Below are 15,802 nucleotides of genomic sequence, written 5' to 3' on the forward strand. Positions count from 1 at the left end.
GTTTGGACAAAATATTACTAAGGCCAAACTTTGGACCAATTCGGCAGACCTGTTCGAAGTTATTTTGCCCTCCAACCTCCTCACACGGTGTCATAGGGGTTTTTTGCAACTTTCAGGCTATTTTCTCAGGAAGTATGGACTTGCCCCTGATGAAACTTATACCGTCGTATGGAGGGCAGTGAATACAAGTTGCTAAAGCAAAAATCAAAGCGATTCGAGAGATGTTCCTAAACTGAACTTTTCCAAAATTTTGTGTGGGAGGTACCCGACGGAGTGGACCGATTGAGTCCATATTAAAACCTGATCTAAATCTGGTACACGCTCCACGATGGGCAAAGTATGAACCAAATCGGTTACACCCTTCAAGAGTTATCGTGCGTACAAATTTTCCGAACATTTTCGAACTTTTGTGGGGGAGGTACCGGAAGGAGTGGACCGATATAGCTCATCTTCGAACTTAAACTAAGTTTGGACAAAATATTACGAAAGCCAAAATTTGAACCGAATCGGTTCATCCCTTCGAGAGTTATCGTGCGCTCCAGCCAGCCAGACAGACGGACGGACATTGCTCAATCCACTCCAAATTGTCTGAAACACATTTCGCCCAAACATACTTGGGGTCTAAAACCATTATTTCGATGAGGCACATTTTGCCCGTATGAAAGTGTATATACCCTTCATAGCCTAAAGGCTGAGGGTATAAAAATGCAGGTAAACGTAAATTACTCTATAACCACCACTTCATATATTTATTTTGAAGTTTCTATATAAAAAAATAAAAAATCAACAAGAACTGTGTTTCGGACATTAAAACGTCTTGTTAGCTTTTACAATAAATGATCTGCTGTTAAGCCAAAACATTCAAAGTAACACCTTTAAAAGATTTTTCCAGGCAAAAAAAGCTAGAATGTGTGATTTTGATTTTGGACAAAGGTGTATTTGAAAAATAAATAGAGGTATCTTTGGCATTTTCGGAGATTAAAGTGTTTAAAACAAACAGAAACAGAAAAAGCAAACTATTGTGATTTCCTGTCAAATAAGAGTCACCCCTTACCTGCCACAAAGGAAGAATAGTTGCCCTTTTCTCTATCCACAAACACAAGGACTTGTTTATTGACGGTGTATGCTACAAAAATCAACCTCGTTTTGGAAGAAATAAAACCAAATCACACACTTAATAAGTTAGCGCAGAACGTCTTGAAACTTTCTGAAAATTCTGATTGCCTGGAAAAAGAAGACGTTACGTCTTGACATTTATTGTGGCTAATAAAAAATCTTGAAATTAATGACGTTTCTCTTTTCCAAAATTTAACTAAAGAAACGTTTAGACTATGCACTTAAATAATGATAAAGTACAACATCTCAGTTTATTTGAATTACAATTGTATGAAAACATTTGTTAGACAAATTGGATAGTGCAGTTATCACAATAATAAATGCTAGTCTAAATGTACTTTAAGTTACCTTTATAACTTTTATGTTATATATCAGAAATATACCTTGAAAGAAATCATTACTAGCCATACTAAGCCATTTTTTTTTTATTTTACTACATATTGAGTCCATAAAATCCACCCTCCAAAAAATAATCTTAGAAGTTCAAAACCTACATGTGACAAAAAAAAATGCCTTGAATCTTCCTAAAAACCATTGGTTCCTGGTAAAATATGCCATTATTTCTTGGCATTTTGATTGGGTAATAAAATAAATCTTGATTAATAAAATTTAAGCAAATACTTCTCCCAAAGTTTTCTTTCTATAATCATCAATTTCGATTTTCTTTAGAGGCCACAAAAGTTGCTTAAAGTGCCAACCAAAATGGTTCATATCTCCTAGATGTTATTAACCAATACCAGGGTATCATGAAATAATTTGCTATAGTTTTTTTTTTCAAAAATTATGGAGGCTCCTTAAAAGTTCGGAAAAGTTTTTTTTAATCTTTTTTTTTCAATCGTTTCCGTATCACCAATACCAGGATAACATGAAATTCTTTACCACTCTTTTGGTTTTTTTTTTTTTTTAATTAAGGAGTTTCGATGTATATTTTCCGGAGACGGAAAATGGTGCGCCCTAAATAGTTGGTACCTACTGGAAATACCAGGAATACATGTCTTACTTTGGCAATAATTTGTCAAACACGAAAGAGGTTAAGATGTTCTTAAGCATTTTTATGTCTATCCGGGGCGACCTAAAATACTAAAACCTGCCTCAACGTAAAGGTGCTTATCATATCTGTTCGATAAGGCTGTATATTCGTAGCTACACATCTCATGGTGGCTGAATAAATTTTGCCAACACAAGTCATAAAAATCCACCCTTCTTAGAAGCCACCATGTATATAATCATATATTGACAAAATGTCTTGAAACGTTCGAAAAATTCTCATTGCCTAGTAAAAATATGGCATTTCTTGACATTTTTATGACCAATAATTCGATTCGGTTGTTAGGAAAGGAGTGTACACTAGGCTGGTTTTAACTCAAAGGGAAAATCGATGTCTGATTTTTTTATGTCACTGAGACTTGTTGATAACGAAAAAGCAGACGAACTAGCCACAGCAATTTCCGCCTCTAATGAACTGCCAAAGGCGTCAGTCGCAGTAGTCGGAGTAGTTAAAGGGGATATCTTCAAATATGAGTTGCTGCTTTTGTCGGAACACATTCAAGAAACAACACATTCTAGGAGAATACTAAGCCCCGGTCCACACTAGAGTAATTTTCACAATATTAAGTTTTGGTGGGAAAAAAACACATAATTTATGTTGCAATATTCGTATGAAGCAAACAGTACGTTTTATTTTACATTTTCTTTTACTTTCATGTCAAAATTTCAGTGAAATAACTCTAAGTGTGGACCGAGTTTAGGCAAGTTTCAAGATGTTCTATTTCTTATGATTATTTCTGGTGGTTTCTAAAAAGGGTCGACTTGTATGACTTTCGTTGTCAAAAAATGTTCAACCACCAATAGAAGTGTTGTTACGAAAGTACAGCGATGTCGATGTGATATGGCATGTACCTTTGTGTTGAGGCAGGTTTTAGTATTTTTGACAGACCCTGGTAAAAAGATACTTAGGACGTTTTAAGAACTTCTTTGGCGTTTAAAAAAAAAATATATTGGCACTCTGTGACATGTATTCCTGGTATACCCAGGAGGTACCAACTATTTTGGGTACACTATTTCTCATACTCCGAACGAAATTATTTTTCTGCGATAGCAATTACAACAATGATTTTTTTATAAGCCATGAACATGTCAAGAAATAACATAATGATTTTACCAGGCAACGAGAATGCTTAGAATGTGTTAGTTGTTTCGGGTTGATTTTCTGGACTTGAAATGTTGAAATTTCTTTAGGCACCAATAGTTTAGTTACTCAAAATATAAGAATTGTCACAATATATACATATGTATGTATATTTCCTTACATTGATGTATGGACCACAGCAAGCCTTTAAAGATTTTTTTTAACTAAGCAAAGAGAATTTTAAGAAAGTTTCATGATCAAAGGTTTTCGATGATAGGATTTTTTGAACAAAATCGTATACATATGTACGTATTGACCATAAAAATACAATATGCCACACTGAAAATGCAAAAAACTTCTAGTACTAATTTTTTGAAAGTACATATTTAGACTACAAAACCCCTAGTAGAGTTTTGTCCTGTCAGATCCAGTTCGGATTTTATGGCCTCATCTAAACCGGGCTAAATCTACACTTTTTTGCATTTATCAGGCCTTTATCTCAGAAACGAATAAGAATTTGGCTTTGCTGCTTTTAGCAATATTGTAGCCCTAAACTAGTAGAACTTATCTTTTGAAAAAAACACATACGAAAAACTTCATCTAGGGCATCAAAATCTATAAAATATAGAAAATTTTACATAATTGCTGAAATATTGGTCAGTATCGGCTAAATTATTGGGAGTTGAACCAAGTAACCTTTCGCAAAAATCTTCCAAATAAAGTTCTCAACAAATCTTTAGAACATTCTGAAACTCTAAAATGCTTACTTCATGTTGTTTCAGCGGTATTTTTCATCATATATTTTACAACACGTTTTTCAAACACAGTTCACACCAACAGTTTATTCTCACATTTCGGATTTCACTACATTATTGACATTTTTATTAAATCGTCGTTGAAAAATTTACTGAAAACAACGGTGACATGTTCTGAAGGGTTGTGTACTACATTACGAGGAATATTTTTCCGAAAGAAAATATTCAGAAAAAATTAACGGTTTGGAGGTACGGTTCGAAATGTATAAAAATTGTGGAATTTGTGCATATATTTTGAAATTTGAGGCAATAAATGTAGTATTTCGAGTTCATTATTTCTCCAAATATTTTATTCTTGTCCTAATCTACAAATTTGCTTCAGAGGTCAGAAGAAGATTCGCATTGGTTTCAGAGATATAGCCCCGAATTTAATTAAAAACTCAATATTTAACCATGTTTAGATGGGACCATAAAATCCGAGCTGGATCTGACACAACAAAACCCAACTAGGGTTTCTTGTCGTTTGGGTCAATACTTTCAAAAAATCCTCAATTCGAATTGTTTGCACAAGATCACCTTAAAAATGTTGCACAGTGATATCAAGAAATACACCTTCGTTTTACCAATCAACGAAAATATTAGAAAAGACTCAAGACGTTCTGCTTATTTTTTGCAAAAATACTTCAAAAAAAAGATTGAAAAAGAACTTTTCCGAACTTTTCCGAATTTTTGAAAAAAAAAAAAAAAACAAAAACAATAGCAAATTATTTCATGATACCCTGGTATTGGTTAATAACATCTAGGAGATATGAACCATTTTGGTTGGTTGGCACTTAAGTCAACTTTTGTGGCATCTAAAGAAAATCGAAATTGATGGTTATAGTAGAAAGAAAACGTTGGAAGAAGTATTTGCTTAAATTTTATGAATCAAGATTTATTTTATTACCTAATAAAAATGTCAAGAAATAATGGCATATTTTACCAGGAATCTATGGTTTTTAGGAAGATTCAAGATATTTCATTTTTTTTCACATGTAGGTTTTGAACTTCTAAGACTATTTTTCGGAGGGTAGATTTTATGGACTCAATATGTAGTAAAATAAAAAAATGGCTTAGTATGGCAAGTAATGATTTCTTCCAAGGCATATTTCTGATATATAACATAAAACTTATAAAGGTAACTTAAAGTACATTTAGACTAGAGTTTATTATTGTGATAATTGCTCTATTCCATTTGTCTAACAATTTAATTTAAATAATCTGAGATATTGTACATTATGTAAAGGTATAATCTAAACGTTTCTTTAGTTAAGTTATAAAAAAAAGAAAAATATTTATATCACGTCATTCATTAATTTCAATTTGTTGGCCACAATAAATGTCAAGACGTAACGTCTTCTTTTTCCAGGCAATCAGAATTTTCAGAACGTTTCAAGACGTTTTGGGCTAACTTATTAAGTGTGTAAATTGTTTTAATTTATTCCAAAGCGGGGTTGATTTTTGTGGCATATACCGTCAATAAACAAATCCTAGCGTTTGTGGATAGAAAATTCTTCCTATTCTTCCATTATGGCCCTTACCTGCCATAATGGAAGAATAGGAAGAATTTTGACTCTTATTTGACAGAAATTTTCAATTTTTTGTTTTTTCTTCCAATTTGTTTTGAACACTTGAATCTCCGACTATGCCAAAGACACCTCTACTTATTTTTTAAATACACCTTTTTCCAAAATCTAAATCACATATTCTAGTTTTTTTACGTGGAAAAATATCTTTTAAAGGTGTTACTTTGAATGTTTTGGCATCCGACATCGATTTATAAAACCACCATCTAAATCTTTCAAAAGTGAAATTAAAAAGCGATCATAATAAATAAATGTCCAGAAACGGAATATTGGGATAGCTATCGATAGTTATCGTGAATACCAGTCAAATTAGTCGTGATATCCAGTCATTATGCTGCTGTAAACAAAATCACAAGGTATACTTTCGATCAAAAATTGCGAATTATCCTCGAACAGCCTTTAAACTGCACATAAGCGGACGTGTCGTCCAATATAGACCTTCTTGGAACTTTATAATCGTTTAAAGGATATTTTAAGAAGGGCGAAGTTTCGGCCAAATCGTATACTCAATACATAAGTAATATTGCTCATCCTCTGATTTAGTTCGTGCCGCAGGATTTTTTAAACATTTGGAACATTACCCCAGGAAATGTGGACTTCCTTAAAAAAGTTGCCGCCAATTAAAACCTGGAACACTAAAACCTACGTGTCGCTTTAGAAGAAGTCCTTCTTATGGTCTTCTTTAAGACGAAAACCGTATGGTATTCTATAAGAAGATGACATTCAATAAGAAGAAGACGTTATGGCCTTCTACAAGAAAAAATATGTTATGGTCTTATAAAAATGAGGAATGCCTTATTGTTTTTATAAGAACCTTATGGGTTTTTATAAGAAGGCTGTATGATTTTCTGTAAGAAGACTCTTATTGTTTTCTATAACAAGACCTTCTGCTCTTCTATAACAAGACTTTCTGCTCTTCTATAACCTTTAGCTCTAAGACCTTTAGCTCTTCTATGAAGAGTTCTTCAGCTCTTCTATGAAGAAGACCTTCAGCTCTTCCATGAGAAGACCTTTAGCTCTTCCATGAGAAGACCTTTAGCTCTTCTATGAGAAGAACTTTAGCTCTTCTATGAGAAGACCTTTAGTTCTTCTATGAGAATACCTTTAGCTCCTCTTTGAGGAGAATTTTAGTTCTTCTATGACAAGACTTTTAGCTCTTCTATGAGAAAACCTTCAGCTCTTTTATGAGAAGACCTTTAGCTCTCTATGAGAAGAATTTTAATTCTTCTATGACAAGACCTTTAGCTCTTCTATGAGAAAACCTTCAGCTCTTTTATAAGAAGACCTTCAGCTATTCTATGAAGAAGACCTTCAGCTCTTCTATGAAGAAGACCATCAGCTCGTCTATGAAGAAGACCTTCAGCTCTTCTATGAAGAAGAACTTCAGCTCTTCTATGAAGAAGACCTTCAGCTCTTCTATGAAGAAGACTTCAGCTCTTCTATGAAGAAGACCTTCAGCTCTTCTATGAAGAAGAACTTCAGCTCTTCTATGAAGAAGACTTTTTGCTCTTTCATGAAGAAGACTTTTTGCTCTTTCATGAAGAAGACTTTTTGCTCTTTCATGAAGAAGACCTTTAGCTCTTCTATGAAGAAAACCTTAAGCTCTTCTATGAAGAAGACCTTCAGCTCTTCTATGAAGAAGACCTTCAGCTCTTCTATGAAGAACACCTTCAGCTCATCTATGAAGAAGACCTTCAACCCTTCTATGAAGAAGACTTTCAGCTCTTCTATGAAGAAGACCTTCGGCTCTTCTATGAAGAAGACCTTCAGCTCTTCTAGTTCTAGCTCGCCAGAGTTCTTCTATGGGAAGACCTTCAGAGCTCTACTGTAAGAAGACCTTCTATGAGAAAATCTTCAGCTCTACTCTTCTATTTATTGGTGGACGCAAAAATGTTTGAAACAAAAGTAATAAAAATCAACCCTCTGTGAAATATTACTGGAGAAAAAACATAGACCTTATAAAAAAAAAACAAAAACCGTCTTGTAATGTTCCTTGGAGTTCTGGTTCCCTGTGAAAATCAGCAATTTTTCTTGACATTTTGAATGGGCAATAAAAATGAAATATTGAAAGTTTGGAGGGCAATCACAAAAGCATGAGGGTGATTCTACGAATACTCCAAGACGAATGCAGAGTAACCCCATGGTATTGTAACACAGCAGCAACACAGTAAATGCTGCAATTATTTTCTTAGCGATATTATAAGACTCTGATATCTTATGGATTAGGGTGGCTCATACAACAATGTGCTTTGGTGGATTATCGCTACAATTTGGTTGCTATAATTGGTGGTGGTACAATGTTTTGCATTATATCCTGATGGCTTATAGCTACAATTTGGTCGCTGTTATACTTGTTGGTGGTGAAAACGTGTCTGACATCAAAAGCCATAAAAATCAACCCTCCTTAGAAGAAAATTACGAAAATATAAGAAGATTCTTTGCTGGAATGAAAGCGTCTTGAAACGTTTGAAAAATTCTGATTTCCTGGCAAAAGGAGGGTTATTTCTTGACATTTTGAATGGTTTATAAATCTTTCATATTAAAGGAAAAAATTTGCTTCTACACTAAAATTTTTAATTTCGTTTGCCTCTTTTTGAAAATCTCTTGGCTATATTAGATGATAGCAGCTATCGCAGATAACAAAGTTTGCTAAAACAATAATTTGCCAAGATTTATTCATATCCTTTTATTTTGGAAAAAAATGTTGGGAATTTACTTCACGCTTCCAAAAAAACTCTCACCTTTCAAAACTAAAACGTCTTCCCAATGTCTTCCAACCTACTTTATAATATGTTTGCCTGGTTAACGAAGACATTCCAAGAAAATCACAGCAACAACTCAAGAATTCCTTGAAATACGGAACAAAAGATGTTAAATTCAAAAAACAAAACTCACGCCCAACAAAACGATTCATTCATTGACAGCAGAAATTAATTCTTCCACTCAAAACTATTTTCAAAATTTGTTGTTAGTTTTGGTGGTGTTTTTGTGCCAGGCTCACATATCCAAACAGCGGGTAAATCCCACTGTTCCAAGATTTCTCAACAATTTCTTTTTGAAAATCTTCTTTTCAAAATCTGTTTGTTTAGAAATCCCGACAAGGTACTTAACACAGCAAAGCAGACGCATTTATTTTCTGGCCACGGCAAGCGCATGTGCAAGAAAGACCTATGCCAACCATGAAAGAGAACAACAACAAATTAAGACAACAAACACCACAACCACTAATAACAACAAATCTACGTTTTTATGGTTCTTTATGGGTCATTAAGTTTGGCTTTTTGTGGTGGATGCCTGCCTTGGATGGTTTTCTTCGCCTTTCAGATCATTGATGAGCACAAAAACCTCCAGTGGCGGATTGTCTGTCTGTCCACAGTAAATGGGATTATTTCTGAGTCATGCATTGTCTTCTTTTGTATGAGCTGATGTTGTTGTTACTTTGTCTTACTTTGTTGGTTTTCGGGAATTTCGAAATCCACAGAGTAGGTCATGCCACGTTCTACTTGTACTGAGTTCCTATTCGAATGATACACTTTATTCAAATTATATTAACCTCCAGGGCACGATAACAATAAATATCAATTTACGACGCATTTTTCTCTGCATGTTAATGACCCAAATGTTAATGTTTTGGGGGGATAACAAAGGAACTTAATGGAAGGAATGGCATGGAACGCTTGCTTGCAGCTATTTCCAAATACATAAACACATAATTATGTGAAATAAAGAAGTATTATGAGAGGGGGTTACGGAGTGTAGCTTGTTTTGTTATGGCTTAACGAGGTGGGGTTAGTAATGATAAGTTCATAATATAGTTTTGAACTAGGTAAGACCAGTTGGGTCTTCCATAAAAAAGATCTGGTATAAGTGGACGTTCTGGTATAAGTGAGAAGACATTCAGCTCTTCTATGAGAAGACCTTCAGCTCTTCTATGAGAAGACCTTCAGCTCTTCTATGAGAAGACCTTCAGCTCTTCTATGAGAAGACCTTCAGCTCTTCTATGAGAAGACCTTCAGCTTTTGTACGAGAATACCTTGGGATCCTGTATGTGAGATATTAGGGTCTGGTATGAAAAGACCTTGTGGTCGTATATAGGACTTGTTGGTCTTCAATGAGAAAAATGTCTGATCACCTGTAAGAAGACCCTCTGTTCTATGAGAAACTTTATGGTCTTCTGTCAGATCTTGTGGTCTTCTAGCAGAAGAATTTGTGGTCTTTAATGGGAAGAACTGTGGTGTTCTACTGAAGACCTTATGATCTTCCATAAGAAATCCCTGTGGTCTTCTATGAGAAGACCTTGGATTGAACTATGACAAGACCTTTTGGTCTTCTGTGGGAATACCTTGTGTTCTTCTGCGACAAAGCCTTCTATGAAAAAACATTGTGGTCTTCTATGAAAAGACCTTGGAGGAAGATATTGTGGTCTTCTATGAGAATACCTTAAGTTATTTTTAATGAGGAAACGTTGTAATTTTCAATGAGAATACCTTGTGGTCTTTTTGGAATACATCTTTTCGTATTTTATGAGAGGACCACTAGGTCCTCATTTAGAGGATCTTCAATAAGAATATTTTGTGGTCTTCTATGAGGACACCTCATAGTCTTCTATGAGAACAACTTCAGATTTTCCGTGAAGAAATCTTGAGGTATGCTCTGAGAAGACGATTGGCCTTCTATGAAAAGACCTAGGGATAATATATTGAGGTCTTCCCGCAGAAGACCTTTTGGTCTTCTATGAGAAGACTTTTTGGTATTTTATGAGAAGACTTTCTGGTCTTCTATGAGAAGACCTTCTGACCTTCCATGAATAGACCTTCTACAAGAAGCTTTTATGGTCTTTATGAGAACTACTTCAGATTTTTCTTGAGGTATTCTCTGAGAACACTATTGGTCTTCTTTGAGAAGAACTTCTGCTCTTCTGTGTGACTTTGTGGTCTCTATGGAAAGACTTACTGAGCTATTTTATTAAAAAAACCTAGTAATCTCCTACGACAAGTCCTTCTGGCCTTCTATGAGAAAACCTTTGGGTGTTATATTAGAAGACCTTTGGATCTTATCTGAAAAGCTGAAGGTCTTCTCATAGAAGTGCTGAATGTGCTCTCATAAAAGAAAAAAGAAGGTCTGGTTCTTCTATCTGGTGAACTCAAGGTCGTATCAAACTCCCTGCGGTTGCTGCACAATTATAACAAATATAACACCATATAGATCACGATAAGTCTTCTGCCTTTATACAAAGTCCACATGACCTCAAAATGATTTGCCGAGAGAAGACCTCTAGAGGGCTTCTGCCATCGAAAACTTTGATAGGTCTTCCGCCCATTGAAGGCTATCTATAGTGGGCCTGAAAAGGTATTCTGTCTATGGACGAGGTATTCTTCTGTTTTTAGAAGGTGGTCTTCTCCCTGTATATGTTTTCTTCTGTCTATAGAAGCCCTTAAGAGGTTTTGTTCTGTCTGTAGATTACTCCAAGCGTTCTTCTTCTGGCTATTGAATATCTCAAGTGGTCTCCATCTGTCAAAAAAAGACCTCAACTGCTCTTCTTCTGTGTATAAAAGAACTCAGAAGGTATTATCCTCTCTCTTGAAGGCCAAAAGAGGTATTTTTCTGTCTATAGAAGACCTCACTAAGTCTTCTTTCATCTATAGAATACTTCAAGAGGTGTTCTTCGATCTATAGAAAACCACATAAGGTTTATTTCTGTCTATAGATGACTTCAGCAGGTATTACATACCTCAAGTGATCTTCATCTGTCTAAAGAATACCTCAAGAAGTCTTTTTCTGTGTATAAAAGAACTAAAGAGGTCTTATCCTGCCTGTTGAAGGCCTAAAGAGGTATTCTTCCATTTGTAGAAGGCCTCAATAGTTGTTTTTCTGTCTACAGAAGACTTCAACAGGTGTTCTTCCTTCTGCAAAAGACCTCAAAAGGTCTACTTCTGCTTTGAGGACCGTCCTTTTTCTGTCTATTGCATACCTCATCCTATAAGATGACTTCAAGTGATATTTTTCTGTGTATAAAAGAAGTCAAGAGGTCTTACCCTGTCTGTTAAAGGCCAAAAGAGGCCTTCTTCTATCTATAGAAGATTTCGAGTGTCGTATTTCCGTCTGTAGAACACCTCAAGTAGTTTTCTTATGTCTATAGAAGACCTCAATATATTTACTTCTGTCTATTGACGATCTCAAGGTTTACGTCTGTCTTTAGAGGACTTCAACCGCCAAAATAAACTTCAAGTGATCTTTTCCTGTGTACAAAAGAATTCAAGAAGTCTTCCTCTGTCTATAGAAGATTTCAAGAGGTTTTCTTCTGTCTACTGAAGATCTTCTGCAGAAGTCTGCTGTCTGTAGAAGAACTCAAGAGATCTTCTGCTTAGGTGTCTGTAGAACACCTCAAGTGGTTTTCTTATGTCTATAGAAGACCTAGGGGATGGAAGATACCAAGGAACGGTCCTGACCGGTTTTAACATGGCAAAGCCCAGGATTTATCTTGGTCCCTCTTTCATCCCAAGTGGACACTGACCTCCCCGTGGTGTCACCTGGGGAACTGCCTTTAACACCCGTTAAAGGTAGTGAGCTAACATGTGCCGCGCGTTCACCCATAAGAACGTTAAAAACTTGGGTTTGGGCGTCGGGTTAGTAACCCTCCCCTAGAAAAAACAGCCTACTATGAAAAAACGAAAGAAAAGAAAAACAAACCCCTCTAAAGTTGACGAACCCCGCAAACGTTTTAAGGACCATGATCTGCGAATCTGCACCTGGAATGTTCGCACTCTTTATAGAGAAGGTGCAGTCTTCGCATTGGCAGACGTACTTGAAAAGTACAAGACCGATATTACTGCCATACAGGAAATACGATGGATTGGGAAAGGCGTCACAACAACACCTAAAGGTGACGCACTGTATTATAGCTGCCATGACGTAAAGCATGAGTTTGGTTGTGGATTCGTAGTTAGTCGGAGACTAAAACATCTTGTATCCAGCTTCACTCCAGTGAATGAAAGACTTGCTGCAATTCGAATAAAAGCTAAATTCTTCAACATCAGCTTTATTTGCGCTCATGCTCCCACTGAAGAAAAGGATGAACAGACCAAAGATATATTTTACGAGCGCTTAGAAGAAACATATGACCGTTGCCCTGCCCATGACATTAAAATCATTCTAGGCGATTTTAATGCCAAAATTGGAAAGGAGAATATCTTTGGCCCAACAGTCGGGAAATTCAGTCTCCACAGTGAAACATCTGACAATGGTATGAGACTGATAGACTTTGCAGCTGCAAGAAACATGGTAGTTAGCAGTACCAGATTTAATCATCTCGATATTCATAAGGGCACCTGGCTGTCTCCAGATCAGAAAACAAGAAACCAAATTGATCATGTTGTGATAGATGGAAGACATTCATCGAGCGTGTTGGATGTACGATCGTTCCGAGGCGCAAACATTGATTCGGACCACTACCTTGTTGCAGCAAAGGTACGCACCCGCTTAAACGTAGCAAACAAAGTACGAACAGACACAACACGAAAGTTAGACATCGGTAAGCTGCAATCACAACAGATAGCCACAGCATATTCCACTCAACTAGCCCAATTGCTTAATCAAAGCCCTCCTCATCCCGATAACATATCAGCGCAATGGCAAAGCATTGCCCACTCCATGCAAACAGCCGCAAAATCCATACTTGGATACCAGAGACCTCCACCAAGGAATCCATGGTATGATGAGGAGTGTCGTGCTGCCACCGAAGAGAAAAATGCGGCATATAAGGCTACTTTACAATCCGTAGCAACGCGTAGCGCACGAGAGAGATACAGGGAGAAAAGGAGAGAGGAGAAACGTCTTTTCCGCAGGAAAAAGAGAGAGATGGAAAAGCGGGAGTGTGAAAAAATCGAGATGTACAGGAGCCAGAATGAAGTCCGAAAATTCTACCAAAGAGTCAAGCATCAAACTGATGGCTTTGGTACAGGCACATCCTCCTGTAGAGACCAGCAAGGTAATTTGGTAACTGATACAGATAGTGTACTCAGGATATGGAAAGAACATTTTTCAAATCTGTTGGTATCCAATAGCAGCGAAGACGACGAAGATACCACAGTCCCAATCCCAGAAGATGGTATTGAATGTATACCGCCCAGCCAAGATGAGGTAAAGACAGCAATAAATCGGCTGAAGAATAATAAGGCAGCAGGGGCCGATGGCTTACCAGCCGAGCTGTTCAAAACCGGAGGCGACACGCTGATAAGGTGTATTCATCAGCTAGTTAGCACCATCTGGCAGGAAGAACGAGTACCCGACGATTGGAACCTGAGTATCCTGTGCCCCGTCCACAAGAAGGGAGATAAGACTGTATGCTCTAACTATAGGGGCATAAGTCTACTCCCTATTGCCTACAAGATCGTGTCAGGGATATTGTGCGAACGACTAAAGCCAATGGTCAACGAGATTATTGGACCATACCAATGCGGCTTTAGACCTGGCAAGTCCACCATTGACCAGATATTTACCCTGCGGCAAATCCTGGAGAAGACCCAAGAGATGCAGATCGACACCTACCACCTTTTTGTCGATTATAAAGCAGCCTTCGACAGTCCGCTGCGCTCAAAGGTATTCCAAGCCATGTCTGAATTTGGTATTCCCGCAAAGCTCATCCGGCTTTGTAAAATGACTTTAACTGACACGAGGTCCTCAGTTAAAATAGGAAAGAACCTCTCCGAAGAGTTTGGTACCAAAAGAGGTTTCAGACAAGGAGACAGCCTTTCGTGTGACCTCTTCAACATCCTGCTAGAAAAGGTTATACGAGAGGCAAACGTCAAAAGAAGTGGCACAATCTACACCAATAGTCACATGTTACTTGCTTATGCTGATGATATAGACATCATGGGTCGATCAGTAAAAGAAGTAACTGATACCTTTATAAAAGTCGAAGGAGAATCTGCTAAAGTGGGTCTGGCGGTAAACGGTGAGAAGACCAAGTTGATGGTGTCGACGCGCAATGCGTCCATTGAGCTCGGACCGACTGTGGAAGTTGGTTCCTATAATATTGAGGTAGTAAAAGACTTCGTCTACCTCGGCACCTCCGTCAACACAACAAACGACATCAGTTGTGAAATAAAAAGAAGAATTGTATTGGCCAACAGATGCTACTTTGGATTAAGTAAGCAGTTTAAAAACAAAGCCACATCTCGTCAAACAAAAATAACGCTCTACAAAACACTGATACTACCCGTGCTGATGTATGGCTCCGAAGCCTGGGTACTTGCGCAAGCAGACATGGCAGTGCTTGGTGTGTTTGAGAGAAAAATTCTTCGAAAGATCTACGGACCAGTCTGCGTTGACGGTGAATATCGACGTCGCATGAACCACGAGCTGTATCTGCTATACAACGACATCAATATTGTTAAACGTATCGAGATGCAGCGATTGCGTTGGCTAGGCCATATCAAAAGAATGAGCGATGATGAACCCACTAAAAAGGCGTATGAATATATGCCACATGGCGGTGCACGCAGAATTGGCAGGCCAAGGAATAGATGGCGCAAACAAGTGGATGATGAGATGACAAGGCGCGGTATTCCAGAGAGCAAAGCAACAAATAGAGAGGAATGGAGATCTCTTCTTAGTTCGGCCTATAGAACAAATGTTCTGTAATGGGCCAGCTAAGTAAGTAAGTAAGTAGAAGACCTCAAGAGATTTACTTTTATCTATTGGAGACCTCAAGAGGTTTACTTCTGTCTATAGAGGACTTCAAACGTCAAAATAAGCCTCAAGTAGCCTTTTCCTCTGTACAAAAGAATTCAGGAGGTCTTCCTCTGTCTATAGAAGATTTCAAGAGATTTTCTTCTGTCTACTGAAGATCTTCTGCAGAAGTCTTCTGTCTTTAGAAGTACTCAAAAGAGATCTTCTGCTTATCAAAGCACTCAAAGGATCCTTTTTCTATTGAAGACCTCAAGAGGTCACTTAGCTTAACCAGCTCTCAGTTCATTGATATTTTCTATCTAGCAGTTCATTACGCTTTACAACTTCTTTTTCTTTAGGAGGTTCCATGCCCATAAGTCTAGCTTTTAAAAAGTTCTCAATCTAGCATGCTCTAAACTCGATGCTAACTTCCTGTTAGCCTACACGATATTCCCCGCTAGTCGAATCAATCATCGAGTCAATTGTTTACACCCAATTACCTTTGTGTA

Source organism: Musca autumnalis, unplaced genomic scaffold, assembly GCF_047663935.1.
Source record: "Musca autumnalis isolate F117 unplaced genomic scaffold, ASM4766393v1 scaffold_5, whole genome shotgun sequence".
In the NCBI taxonomy this organism is placed as follows: Eukaryota; Metazoa; Arthropoda; class Insecta; order Diptera; family Muscidae; genus Musca; species Musca autumnalis.